Source organism: Lactuca saligna, chromosome 5 (genome assembly GCF_052625555.1).
Source record: "Lactuca saligna cultivar CGN05327 chromosome 5, ASM5262555v1, whole genome shotgun sequence".
Taxonomy (NCBI): Eukaryota; Viridiplantae; Streptophyta; class Magnoliopsida; order Asterales; family Asteraceae; genus Lactuca; species Lactuca saligna.
In genome coordinates this window covers 65,670,274-65,684,730 of record NC_136421.1, presented here as the reverse complement: position 1 = coordinate 65,684,730, position 14,457 = coordinate 65,670,274, and positions in this window count along the sequence as shown.

Genomic DNA, 14,457 nt, shown 5'->3' with positions numbered 1-14,457 from the left:
ACAATCAGCCATAACGTATACATGATATCTTATCAGTAACTGATCCGTACTAGCATGCAAGTTTACAAGCCTATACAATAGGCGTATAACGCATCCTTCCTAGATCCTTAACCTTAATCTACCATGTAGTTCTCATATTGTTACATCCCCATATTTCTCGGCCAGAAAAGACCGATTTAATTTATGGTTTTTAAAATAAAATCAGAGAAATCTTTTTAAAAGATGTTGCGGAATTGGTCCCCAAACAACATATGATAAAAGTTTATCAAAATCCTTCATTAAGAAGGTATATATTTTCCATATATATCAAAACCTCGAGATGTCATGTTCCGATACAGATCAAAAGCATAAACAAGACATTATAAGCCTTTCAACAGTTATATACAACTACTGGCCTATAATCCAAAAATCTCTCGTCGTCCTCCGACTATGCTCGGGGTCTACTACCTGTAATCATAAAACTGAGTGGGTCAGGGTTGGGAGCCTGGTGAGCATATAGGGTTTTCAACCCACAATAATAATATACTTATTAAGTTCACCAATCAAAAATAACCCTGATTACCCATTCCCGTTGTCCTCACTTTACGTCCCTAAACACTTATCACAAGGGACCTAGCCTAAGGATTATCATCGGGATGGACACTACTACTAAGGGGTTTCCTCAGCCATACATGTCCTTAAGGCAACCGTGAGGGGGATGGAGTACATCTGGTGAGCACACAGTTCAAATAAACACCTACAGGTTGCGAGCCTGCTAGTGTTCCACTAGACTGTCTAGAAAGTCTATGGTCGTCATCTATACTCCGCTAGATGACTACAACAACAACAACAACAACAACAACAACAACAACAAGAACATCGAGGCCTCTCACCATTTTAACACACATCAACTATTTCATCTACCCATGTTCTACCCAACATATTTTGTAGATAAAAAGCATATACAGTTTAAAACTTGTATAAAACATGAATTCAACAGTCACCTCGAATAAACAATTAGCATATTTACACATAACACGTATTTCAAGGTAAATACTTCATATGTATGTGTAAATTGAAAGTAACTACACACTCACGTATTTTGGTGAAAATCGGGCAGCAATTCGTTTCCTAAAATGATCATTTCTAATAAAACCGGGAGGTCTATTGAGAAACCGGGCTCTGCAAAAGTTGGGCTTCGAAACCGAAAAGATAAATTTTCCGGGCTTCTCGGGCACTTCGTGGGGTATTCCGGGCTTTACAATCGATCCCGGGGCTTTGCAGGATGTTAAGATGAAGAAAATATGGGTTTAGGGGTTAAAAGTTGCAATTTCTTAAAAATATATGAGAAGGCTCGCAGCCTTTTATTTATAGGGTGAAGCTTCTGATCGGACGGCTGAGAAGCTTCTGATCCAACGGCTGAGAAGGTTCGCAGGCGAAGGCTTGCACATGGCGTACACCTGCGAGGGCTCGCTGGCAGCTTCTAAGTGGACCAGAGTCTACTGGTGCACCTGCGAGGCTCGGAGCTAGGCTAAGCGAGGCTCGGAACACGCTGCAGCAAGGCAAAGCTTCGACTGGGGAGCTGGCTGCTTCGGATTGGGCCTTCTCCTCGGTCGAATTAGAAGAGGACACATGGCTTTGCATGACTCAACAGCTTCGGTGACTCAGCAGCCTGATGACTCAGCAGCCTGGTGACTCAGCAGGACACGTGTCACATTCTAAGCGAGGGTGACATGGCAAAGTGTGACTATGCGAAATTTCTCGATTTTCGCGCCAAAACTTCTAAAATCCATAACTTTCGCATACGAGCTTCGTTTTTGACGTTCTTTATATGCACACGTAGGTAAACTTATGATCTACAATTTACGTTTAGACTTTGACGGCTAATTTTGAATTTAAATTTTATATTATTATTTTTAACAGACCGGGATAGTAAATCCGTTAAAAATTCATAACTTCTTCATCCGACGTCCGTTTTTGTTAGATTTTTACCGTTGTGCTCCTAATGACGAGACCTTGAATTCTCATTTAGGTTGTGTTGGCTAAAAATCGCTCGATCTAAAATTCGAGTTTTTAGCTGTCTACTGCTACGCTGAAACTTCGAAAAATCATAACTTCCTCATACGAAGTCAGATTTGGGCTTTCTTTTTATCGAACTTCTCGGTTTAACGAATACTATGACTCTCGTTTAGATTAATAAGGCTATAAAGTAGTTTATCAAAAACTCACTTTTTACGATATTCAGCACCGTGTCGGTTTTATCGCGAAACTTCGACAGGTCATAACTTCTTCGTTATAACTCGGATTTTGGTATTCTTTATATCCCCGAAATCCTTGTTTCGTCCACTAAAACTTTATGTAAAGATATCGGGCTTATCTCACACTTTAATTTTGATGCTTATTTTTATTCTTAATTAATTAAGCCCTAATAATTAAGCATAAAATACATAATTCACATAATTCCTTTTCATTTCTTCAAAATGAGTTACAAAGATTAACCTAGACTATCAACTCAATATAAATGCCTAGGCTAGAAACAAGAGTGTTACACATATTCATATCATAACATAACATATCATATATGGGTATCTTGGGGAAAACTTACTTGAGCTCAGCTGATTCCACTCATCACACACCTTGTTCTTTAAAAAGGTTCTTTTCTCTTTTCAAATTCTTTTCAAACTCCTTTTAATAAAATTGTTTTACTTTTGAAAATTTTCATACCAAGTCCTTAGTTTGAGTTCAGACACACCCGAGAGTGTGTCTGAATCCCTTAAACCAAGGCTCTGATACCAACTTGTAACATCCCAAAAATATAGGCCAAAAATTTCATTTTTAAATAAGTTATTATAAAATCAACAGTATAAGAAGACCTCCATAATAACATATCATGTCAAAACAAGTACACCAATAATCAAAGCATGTCATCATAAAACCATATCAGAGTATAATCCCAAAGATCTCATGTGCGGAAAACATAGTATGATGCACTATGATTGAGCCAACTCCTTTCCTTTAAAAACGAAGTACCTGAAACCAAAACTAAAAACCGTAAGCACGAAGCTTAGTGAGTTCCCCCATCATACCACATACCATACATAACAAATACTGTTAGGCATATCTGGGTGCCTGACCTACATCTTTAATCATTTCGACCGGTAACCTCGCCTAGCATATCTGGGTGCTGGCCTACCCCTTCGGTCCTCTCAACCAGTAACCTTGCCTAGCATATCTGGGTGCTGGCCTACCCCTTCGGTCCTCTCAACCGGTCTATAGGAACTATTTCACTTCCCACTACTACTACATAATATCATAACACATAGCACAAGTTGTCTAACATAACTGGGTACTAACTACCTCTTCAGTCCTTTCAACCGGTAATGAGGTCTGTCCTACCCCTCCTATTACATATTGTTGGGATTAAAACCCTAATTGAGATTTGATGAAAAAGATGTGGAAAATAAGAACAAGGACAAATATGAAAATTAGGTCGAATGATCACTCGATTTATTCAAATAAGAGGAAATAGTTGAATCTCAACACATAATCGATTTTAAAGCATAAATCAATTGAATGAATCCAAGAATAACAATCTTTTGATTTCAAGATGGCATAATCAATGATAAGCGTGAATAAAGAAGAATTGGAATGAACAAGAAATAGGTTTGGGCATATAAAGTAGGCATGAAGTGCTTAATGGACTGGATCCAATGTAAGAGTGTGATAGAAAAGTAAAAACGACCCACAACCAACTAGAAGATAACGAATAAAATAAGAATCGGAATAAAAATACCATAGTAGATGAACAAAATTCTCCATGAACAGTAACTTGTACAAACTTTTGATCCCAAAACACCAATAATCTTCAATATATGTGTAGAAAATCACCAAATCAAGAACCGATTCTTCAAAAATCAATAGATCTTCAAAGACCCGCTCTGATACCACTTGTTGATATTAACACCCTAATTGAGATTTGATGAACAAGATGCGGAAAATAAGAACAAACACAAATATGAAGATTAGGTCGAATGATCACTCGATTTATTCAAATAAGAGGAATGAATTACACTTTAAGCATAGACTAAAGAATATAACACTACATAAGAAACCTCACACCGTGGCGGCTACATTTTGCCTCACTCTTAACCCTAATAATGAATAATACATGACTATTTATAGGGAAAAGACAAGTCTTGGTCTTTAACCAACACTTCATCAAGGGGCCCATTGCCATCATCCATGGAGTGATTTGAAACCCTACACATATCACTTAGCATCATAGCATATTAACACATAAGCATAACAGATAACACATACCAGAAAATTATCACAAAGACAATCATCTCAACTATAACTCTTACTAGTGGGTCGGCCTTGGTGCCTTAGACTCACTTCTACTGGAAGGTAACTCACCTCATACTGCTGAAGTCCACTGTAAGAAGTCCATATTGCTGCCCTGGCGACTCCTCAAGGTATCAAATATCACAATACCAGCCAATTAGAAATTGGATCTTAAATCATGATCCATAATCCATACTTGGGGTGAAATGACCGTTTCACCCCCAACCCATCAACATCCATACTATAATATATTGGAAGGCCCATTAATGTTCCAAGTCTATAACCAATCAATCCCAAAGCTCCAAAAGCCATAAAGGTTCACCAATGGCCCACTAATGGCCCCATTTTCCAAATTGGGCCCAAAACCTTATTGGGCCCTATCCTAATGTCCAACTCCTTGTTAGGCGAAGTCCTTTCACAATGACGCACAAGCCTCTCCTGCTAAATAGCCTAAAGTCCATATCCATAACTATTAAATGGGCCATATGGCCCGATAACGCCCAACCATAGAAATCATGACCTAAAGTATATAAATTGGCCCACCAATCCAAAACATGTCCAGGCCCAAAATTGGTCAAGGCCCAGAAGGCTTACAAGCTGTAACGCCCGTAGATCCAAGCTAGTAAATATAAGATAATAGGGGTCAAAAATGACTATTTGATAAAAGATTATTTAGAATAAATAATCTTAACCAAGGTGTAGTATATGTTACAAGGCTTTTGTACATATAAAGAACGTCAAAATCCGAGTTATAACGAAGAAGTTATGACCCGTCGAAGTTTCGCGACGGCACCGGCACAATATCCGGAGATGTAAATAGAGAATTTAAGATAGAGAGAGACTTAGACTTAGCGATCTAAACGAAAGTCGTAGTGTATTTTAAACTAAGAGCGTCGAAAAAAGGAACACCCAAATCAGACTTCGTTTGAAGAAGTTATGATTTTTCGAAGTTTCGGATTAGCAGTGTATAGCCCGAAATTCGAATATTAGATCAAGCGGTTTTTAGCCGACACAACCTAAACTAGAATCAAAGATCTCGTTAATAGTAGGCAGCATAACGAGAAAAAGATGGGCAAAAACGGACGTCGGATGAAGAAGTTATGGGAATTTAAGGGACCAATCCTATCCCGACTTGTTAATAATTTAAATTTTAGAATACATTGAAAATTAGTCGATGGAGTCTAAACAAAAGTTGTAGAGTACGCTCCCGCCTTCGCGTGGATATAAAGAACATCAAAAACGGAGCTCGTATGAGGAAGTTATGATTATTAGAAGTTAAGAGTGTAATTTGCGAAACTCATGATGACGTTGCATGATCTGGACTGTCGCTTGCTGATCACGCCTTGCCTCGGATTCGGACACATCACTCCTCGCCTACGCCCCGTGTCCGAAGTCGGTACGCCTAGCGTACCTTCTCTCCTTTTCATCCGATGCACATGCGAGACAACTGGCTTCGGCTGGCATCCTTGTCCGATGACTACGCCCAGCGTATGTCCGAGGCTCACAGGCAATAAAAGGAGGCAAGGGTCTCCGGATTTTTCACACATTTTCTCATTTACTCTCTACAATCTTTCTCTATCTAGGGCTCCAAACCCCCCCTAAAGTCTAGGTGAACCCCTAGCACTCGAGGGAAGCCCCGAGGCACCCGGAGTCCTGAGAAAAAGGGTCTTTCGGTTTCGGAAACGTTGCTCCAAGCAAAGACCGGTTTTTTTAAAATTCATTGTCAGTGAGTTCTGCTTACGCAACTTTTAATATAGCTTTCAAATAATTATTGTAATGTTATTAGGACCTTAAAATAATTATTTGGGCTATTATTATGAGTTATATTGAGTGTAATTTAACACTTATAATAAAAATAATAGCTAGGCTATTAATTTGTTGCGGTTATCGTTAGATTAAACCCTAATGGTATTGATGCTAGGTTTTATCAAAGGAAAATTGTTTTAAGAGTAACGAAGCATTGTCCGACTGTTGAGTCACCACCTAATCAAGTGAGTGCATAGTTACTTTTAGCTTACACATAGATGTGAAGTATTTTATATAAATTACGTGCTATGTGTTCATATTATCTGAATACTTGCTATCTATGTTGAATGAACGCTTTTATACATGTTTTAAATGATTTAAACTGTATATGTATTTTATATCTACAATAATATTGGGGTAAAACATGGGTAGATGTAATAGATGGAGTATGTATTGGATGATGAGTTGAGAGGTGTTATAGACCATGAGGTGAGGGTGAGAGGTGGATGATGTGAGAAGCCTTTTTCCCAAATGATGGCCCCGTAATTCAGCAGAGTATGGATGACAACCACGGACTATTCTAGACAGTCCAGTGGAACACTAGCAGGCTCGCAACCTATAGGTGTTGTGAACGATGTGTTCACCAGTGTACTCTAGAAAAACCCATTGACATGTATTGCGAGTGGATTCTCGGAAACGATACTATCGATAAACGAGACAACCCTGGCAGCTGCACTTAAAGGACAATACCGGCAGATGCGCCTCGTAGAGAATGTCACAATTTTGGCAATTGCGCCTAAGTGACAGAACTAGTAGTTGTGCTTGATAGATGTGTCATTGACAATGATGGAATTCGTACCTATTCCTTAAGATAATCCTTAGGAATGAGTGAATGAGAAATAGTTGATTCTTAGGGTAGATCCTTAAGAATAAAGAAGATAATGGGGATGGGTAATTGGGTTGATTGTTTGATTGTTTGATTGTTTAAACATAATAATTATATTATTGTGGGTTGAAAACCCTATGTACTCATCAGGTTTCCCAACCTGACCCACTCAGTTTATTTATATCATACGTGTTGATATGAAGCCACATTACAGTGAGAGATTATAGAGATGTAGATCACTAGTAATAATGTATGTAAGTTCTGTTTATGCTTATGTTTCTGTATTGACAATGACATCCGAAATGTTTTAAAATGAATAAAATATGATTCTTTGAAAATGTTTTGATAACGTATTCAGATCACTAGTGATAATGTATGTAAGTTCTGTTTATGCTTATGTTTCTGTATTGACAATAACATCCGAAATGTTTTAAAATGAATAAAATACGATTCTTGGAAAATGTTTTGATAACGTATTCATCATGTTTTTGTGGGAACAAATTTCGCAACATTTTTATGAAAAGAAATACTCTGATTTTTACAAAGCATAAACAAAATCGGTCTTTTCTGGCCGTGAAATTGGGGATGTCACAGTTGGTATCAGAGCATTAGTGAAGTAGGAATTTGTAGGATTTCTAGACATAAACTTAGAATGTTAAGCGATGATTGTGAGGTGTGAGCACTAGCTTATTTTAGGAATTATGCCTAAAATGCTTTTATATGCTAAATGCTTTGTGCCTTATAGTTATTCGGGTCTATGGTCTGTTGCCGACCGGTTCTGGAAACCTTATGTGTTTAGGATTCTAAACGTACGACTATGATATTAGAACTAGCATATAAATGTTTCGGAGTGATAAGGATGATTTAAACGTCAATCCTAGATAAAGATCAAGATTCACCTTATTTGGTGTATAGATGAAGATAGCAAGGACCCGTAGCGGAAACGTGAACGCAAATGGGAACAGAAACCAACCCCCGGTGATTAAGCAAATACCGGTTGTGGTAGCCGCTGCTGAGCCAATAACGATGTTCGGAGTGCAAGCAATGATCTAGGCGATGTTAGATCGTCAAATGGAGGAAACTAGATCCTTGCTCCAACAAAATCAAGATTAAGCGACCATACAGATCGAACAGCCCGAGGAGCAGATTGAGGAAGGAAACTACAGTGGGACTGTTGGCCAAGCTGACCCACCGATAGTTAGGCAAAACCACCGGGATGGAGGAAATGACGGACGTGGATGCAAATACAAGGATTTCATGGCATCCAGACCACCGAGTCTCTCTGGAAGCCCGACGCCGGTGGAAGTCATGAACTGGATCTCCGAGATGGAGACGATGTTTGAAAGTTGCGAGTGTAGTAATAGGCAGAAGACCGCTCTCACGGTTCCTCTGTTAAAATCTGGAGTACTAAGCTGGTGGAAGCTACTAGCTGATTTAATGCCTAAGGGAGAAGCTATTAAGATGTCGCGGGAGGATTTTCTAGTGCAGTTGAAGATGCAATACTGCTCTAAGCAGGATCTTCTGGAAATCAACAATGAGTTCTAGAATCTGAAGAAGGGAAGAATGAGCGTTACAGAATACGCTGCAACCTTTACGGAAAAGATGAAGCTGGTTCCATACCTAGTTCCAACTAAGCTCTCCAAGGTCATCAAGTTTGCCCAAGGATTACCAGCGGACTTCGATCCAATGGTTAAGCAAACGACCACTCTGAAAGTCGCCATCTGGGCTGCTAAGAATGTAGAGACCCAGATAAGAGAGAAGGGTCTGGAGAGACCTGAAGTTGGTGGGAAAAGGAAGCATGAAGGTTCTTCAAGGTCCAACAAGGAGAGAAAATTCCTAAAGTCTGGAGGAGGAGGTGAAGAAAGATGGTACGAGAAGTGCAAAAAGAAACACTGTGGAAAATGCGGTGAGGAGGTGACTTGTTTCAAGTGTGGGAAGCATGGGCACTATGCCAACGAGTGCACATTCAACAAAAGGGTGTGTTATGGATGTAACGAGGAAGGGCACTTCAAGTAAGACTACCCAAGGAGAGAAGGGGCTACAAAGCCAAATGTTCCGCCAAAGCCAAAGGCGAGAGCATTTCAAATGATCCTTGACGAAGCAAATGACAATGCAAGAAGAGTATGTTAAATGGTTTAGAGAACAAAAGGGTGTCGTTACCATCGTTTCGGTAATGACTAAGAAGATTATTGTTATTCCGACCCTAGTGGTCATATCAAATTGAGTCCGACTAAGAAGAGTATGTTAAATGGTTTAGAGAACCAAGTCCGATGTAGCATCTGATTTAAGCTCAAAGCTTGAAGTGATAGACAATCAAAGTGATCAGTAGAGGTATCGCGATAGTTGCTAACTTTTAAAATGTGATTATATCACGTTAGAACATAAATGAAGGCATAGTCTATTCTGGAATTTGGCTCTAAAAGACCTGAGTCCAAGCGATGCATCATACGATGAGAGGTCATTAGAACATGACCCATCGGTTTATTATAATATTCGAAGGAAGAAAATTATCTCAATTTCATGAAGGAGTATCCACTAAAGATCAAGATCGTGACATGAAGATCACGACTGAAAGTCTAACATGAGATAGAGAGTCGGTCCAATATCGGGCACCGCCGGCAGTCAGGAAGTCTTAGAGTTAGATACTCGTTTGATGAAGCATCAAAGTTACGATTATTACTTAGGATGAAGACATAATGTATGGAGTGATCATGTGAGCCCTGTTTCGTTAATGATTCCGGGACGTAATCATCCTAAGGGGGGAGATAATTGTAACGCCCGTAGATCCGGGCTAGTCAATTTAAGATAATAGAGGTCGAAAATGACTTTTTGACAAAAGATTATTTACAATAAATAATCTTAACCAATTTGTATTATATGTTACAAGGTTTCCGTACATATAAAGAACGTCGAAATCCGAGTTGTAACGAAGAAGTTATCACCCGTCGAAGTTTCGCGACGGAACAGGCACAATACCGGGAGACGTAAATAGTGAATTTATGATAGAGCGAGATTTAGCCTTATCAATCTAAACGAAATTCATAGTGTATGTTAAACTAAGAGCGTCGATCAAAAGAACGCCCAAATTTGACTTTGTATGAAGAAGTTATGATTTTTTGAAGCTTCGGATTCGCAGTGTACAACCCGAAATTAGAATATTAGATCAAGCGGTTATTAGCCGACACAACCTAAACGAGAATCGAAGATCTCGTTAATAGTAGCGTAACGAGAAAAAGATGGGCGAAAACGACGTCGGATGAAGAAATTATGAGAATTTAATGGAGCAATCCTATCCCGGCCAGTAATAATATAAATTTTAAAATAGATTCAAAATTAGCTGACGAAGTCTAAACGAAAGTTGTAGAGTACGTTTCTGCCTTTGCGTGGATATTAATAACATCAAAAACGGAGCTCATATGCGAAAGTTATGATTTTTAGAAGTTAAGAGTGCAATTTGCGAAGTTGATGATGATGTGGCATGATCTGGACTGTCGCTTGCTGATCACGCCTTGCCTCAGATTCGGACACATCACTCATTTCCTACGCCCTGCGTCCGAAGTCGATACGCCCAACGTACCTTCTCTCCTTATCATCCGATGCACGTGCAAGACAGCTGGCTTCGGCTGGCATCCTTATCCGATGACTACGCCCCGCGTAGCCGAGGACTACGCCCAGCGTACGTCCGAGGCTCACAAGCTATAAAAGGGGACGAGGGTCTCCGGATTTTTCACACATTTTCTCATTCACTCTCTACAATCTTTCTCTCTCTAGGGTTCCAAACCCCCCCTAAAGTCTAGGTGAACCCCTAGCACCCGAGGGAAGCCCCGAGGCTCCTGGAGTCCCGATAAAAAGGGTCTTTCGATTTCGAAAACGTTGCTTCGAGCAAAGCCCAATTTTCTTTAAAATTCGTTGTAAGGGAGTTACGCATACGCAACATTTAATATAACTTTCAAATAATTATAGTAATGTTATTAGGACCATAAAATAATTATTTGTACTATTATTATGAGTTATATTGAGTGTAATTTAACACTTATATAATAAAAATAATAGCTAGGCTATTAATTTGTTGCGGTTATCGTTAGTAAAAACCCTAGTGGTATTGATACTAGGTTTTATCGAAGGAAAATTGTTTTGAGAGTAATGAAGCGTTGTCCGAGTGTTGAGTCACCACCTAATCAAGTGAGTTCATAGTTACTTTCAGCTTACACATAGATATGAAGTATTTTATATAAATTACATGCTATGTGTGCATATTATCTGAATACTTGCTGTCTATGTTGAATTAACGTTTTTATACATGTTTTAAATGATTTAAACTGTATATGTATTTTATATCTACAATAATGTTGGGGTAAAACATGGGTAGATGTAATAGATGGAGTATGTGTTGGATGATGAGTTGAGAGGTGTTATAGACCATGAGGTGAGGGTGAGAGGTGGACGATGTGAGAAGCCTTTTTCCCAAATAATGGCCCCGTCATTCAGCAGAATATGGATGACAACCAAAGACTATTCTAGACAGTCTAGTGGAACACTAGCAGGCTCGCAACCTGTAGGTGTTGTGAACGATGTGTTCACCGGTGTACTCTAAAAAAACCCATTGACATGTATTGCAAGTGGATTCTCGGAAACGATATTGTCGATAAACGAGACAACCCTGGCAGTTGCGCCTAAAGGACAATACCGACAGATGCGCCTCGTAGAGAATGTCACAATTTTAGCAATTGCGCCTAAGTGACAGAACTAGTAGCTATGCTTGACAGATGTGTCATTGACAATGATGGAATTCGTACCTATTCCTTAGGATAATCCTTAGGAATGAATGAACGAGAAATAGCTGATTCTTAGGGTAGATCCTTAAGAATAAAGAAGATAATGGGGATGGGTAATTGGGTTGATTGTTTGATTGTTTAAACATAATAATTATATTATTGTGGGTTGAAAACCCTATGTACTCACCAGGTTTCCCAACCTGACCCACACAGTTTATTTATATCACAGGTGTTGACATGAAGTCACATTATACTGAGAGATTATAGAGATGTAGATCACTAGTGATAATGTATGTAAGTTCTGTTTATGCTTATGTTTTTGTATTGACAATGACATCCCAAATGTTTTAAAATGAATAAAATATGATTCTTCGAAAAAGTTTTGATAACGTATTCATCATGTTTTTCTGGGAACAAATTCCGCAACATTTTTATGAAAAGAAGTACTCTGATTTTTACAAAGCTTAAACAAAATCAGTCTTTAATGGCCGTGAAATTGGGGATGTCACACAAGCCCACACGAAGCCCAAAATCCTTATGAGTGTGTACGCTTAGCGTACTAGGGTTTAGGTCACTACGCGCTGCGTACATCCTGCTACGCGCAGTGCACAAGTCAGTCATGCACAAGTGGCTATTAAGTGCTTAATACTTGGGATTTTAACATCCAACTTCAGATCTAAGTCCATGAAGATGTCTTAAGGCATAAAGTTGGCAACTTTACTAACATGCATGGCTTAATGGGACTCTAGAGCTCAAAAGAGCTTAATCGATGGTATTAACTCATGCTTGGGCTCTAGCACTTCACAAAGCTTGCACCTTTATGAGAGAGGGGACCTTAGAATGTCCAAATCTACAAGTTTAAGTCCCCAAAATGACCCTAGATCACCAAGACCAAGCAAAAGGCTGAAAATGGCCAAAACCAACCTAAAAGAGGATTAATGAAATGGGAGGTCAAGATGAGAGCTTTTTACCTCCAATGGGTTGAAAAATATGCGAACTTTCTGGATCTACAAGCTCCCTTCCAAGATCAAACTTCAGCACCACCTAGTCTTCTTGCACACACACATAAAAGTCTTCTTTCAAGGTCCAAGCTTTATCCAAGGTCATTTAGGGTTTCATGGTCATGAAAAGGGGTAGAGGTTGATCTGAAATGAACTAGGGAAGGATATAATGTGGCTTATATAGGTCACAAGTAGAGGAATTAGGGTTTTGGGAACTCTGATCGTATGTTGGGCATACGCCTCTCCACACCCGCACCTATATGCCCTCATACGTAGGGCGTAACGTAGCTTACACTAGGCGTACCCAGCTAAACATACGCATGCATTCCATGCATGCATGGGCTTCCTTTGTCACAAAACTCCATTAGGGACTAAAATTGACATTAACTTCAAAGTGCTACAACTCTTCCATTCTAAGTCCGTTTCCGACGAACTTTATACCCACGAAAAGGTGGCGAGAAACCCTACGCTCCTAGCATCACATCTGAGCCTTAAAACCTTCCGAATAAATCCTAAAATGTATAATCGGCCGAGGTATCAATTTTTTTACAGTCATACCCTTGGCTCCCAAAAACACAATGGAATACATGGCCACTTGAATCAAAGAAGCTACATCCGAAATGGGCTAAATCCTTCCTTTCCCAAAGCTCTAATACTCGTGACAACTAATGAATGATCCGCATCCCCAATTAATTAGGAAAATCTAAAACCGGGTGTTACAGAACATGATGATAAAGTGCTTGAAGGTTGGATGATAGCATGTAGGATGAAGATAAACAATGGTCAATGATCTTCACAAAAGAAAGCACTGTCAGAATAATTTACAATATAACGATAAGAATATATCTTAAAGTATATTCTGGTAGAATATTCGGTTAAAATAATCTACAAATTGTGTTTGTTTTGTTATTAATGAGTGTTTCATTATGATAGAATAGTATATTAAGAATTTCATTTTTTAAGAATGTGATGACAAAAATTTAACTTGTATTAAAAAATTTGTTAATCTTAGAAAGTTCATTCAATCAAAAGAAGTTGCTATTTCGTTTGAAGAATGATATGATCTGATATCCTTGTAGAATATAGCATTCTAACAAAATGGCATTCTGACAGAATCCAGTTAGTATAAAAAATATGTTTTAATTAATATTGAATTACTTTTAAAAATCAGATTTTAAAAAGTAAGAGAATTAATTATCCCTAAATTTTGGAAAATTTCTTTGTTTAAATATAGTTAATTATCCAAAATACCTTTATGCTGAAATATATTGAATTACTTTTAAAAATCAGATTTTAAAAATACCTTTATGCGAAGAAGGATAGGTTGAGTTTAGGCGAAACAATGATGAAGGCGGTAGAGTCGAGATTAGAGAGAGACGGAGGATTTGGAGAAGTGGTGGGAAGTATCTGAATAAACTGTGAAGATGCAATGTAGAAAAAGCCCCGAGTAAAATGCACAAGCGGTAGAAAGAGATTCGTGGCAAGCAGACGTGAAGCGGTGGAAGATAAATTTAAAAAAGTCCTCAAAATAGAAAAGGAAAAAAGTTGTATAAATAATTAACAAAGTTTATCGTCTGTACGTTATTTTCACAACAAAAAGCGTAACCTTTATCGACAATCGAACGACCAATATGAGATTCACGCGGATCACCGTCAATAGCAGAGACATGTCGTCCCAATTGGTGTAACCTTTATTACCTACCATGAGATTAAACCCAAACCGATG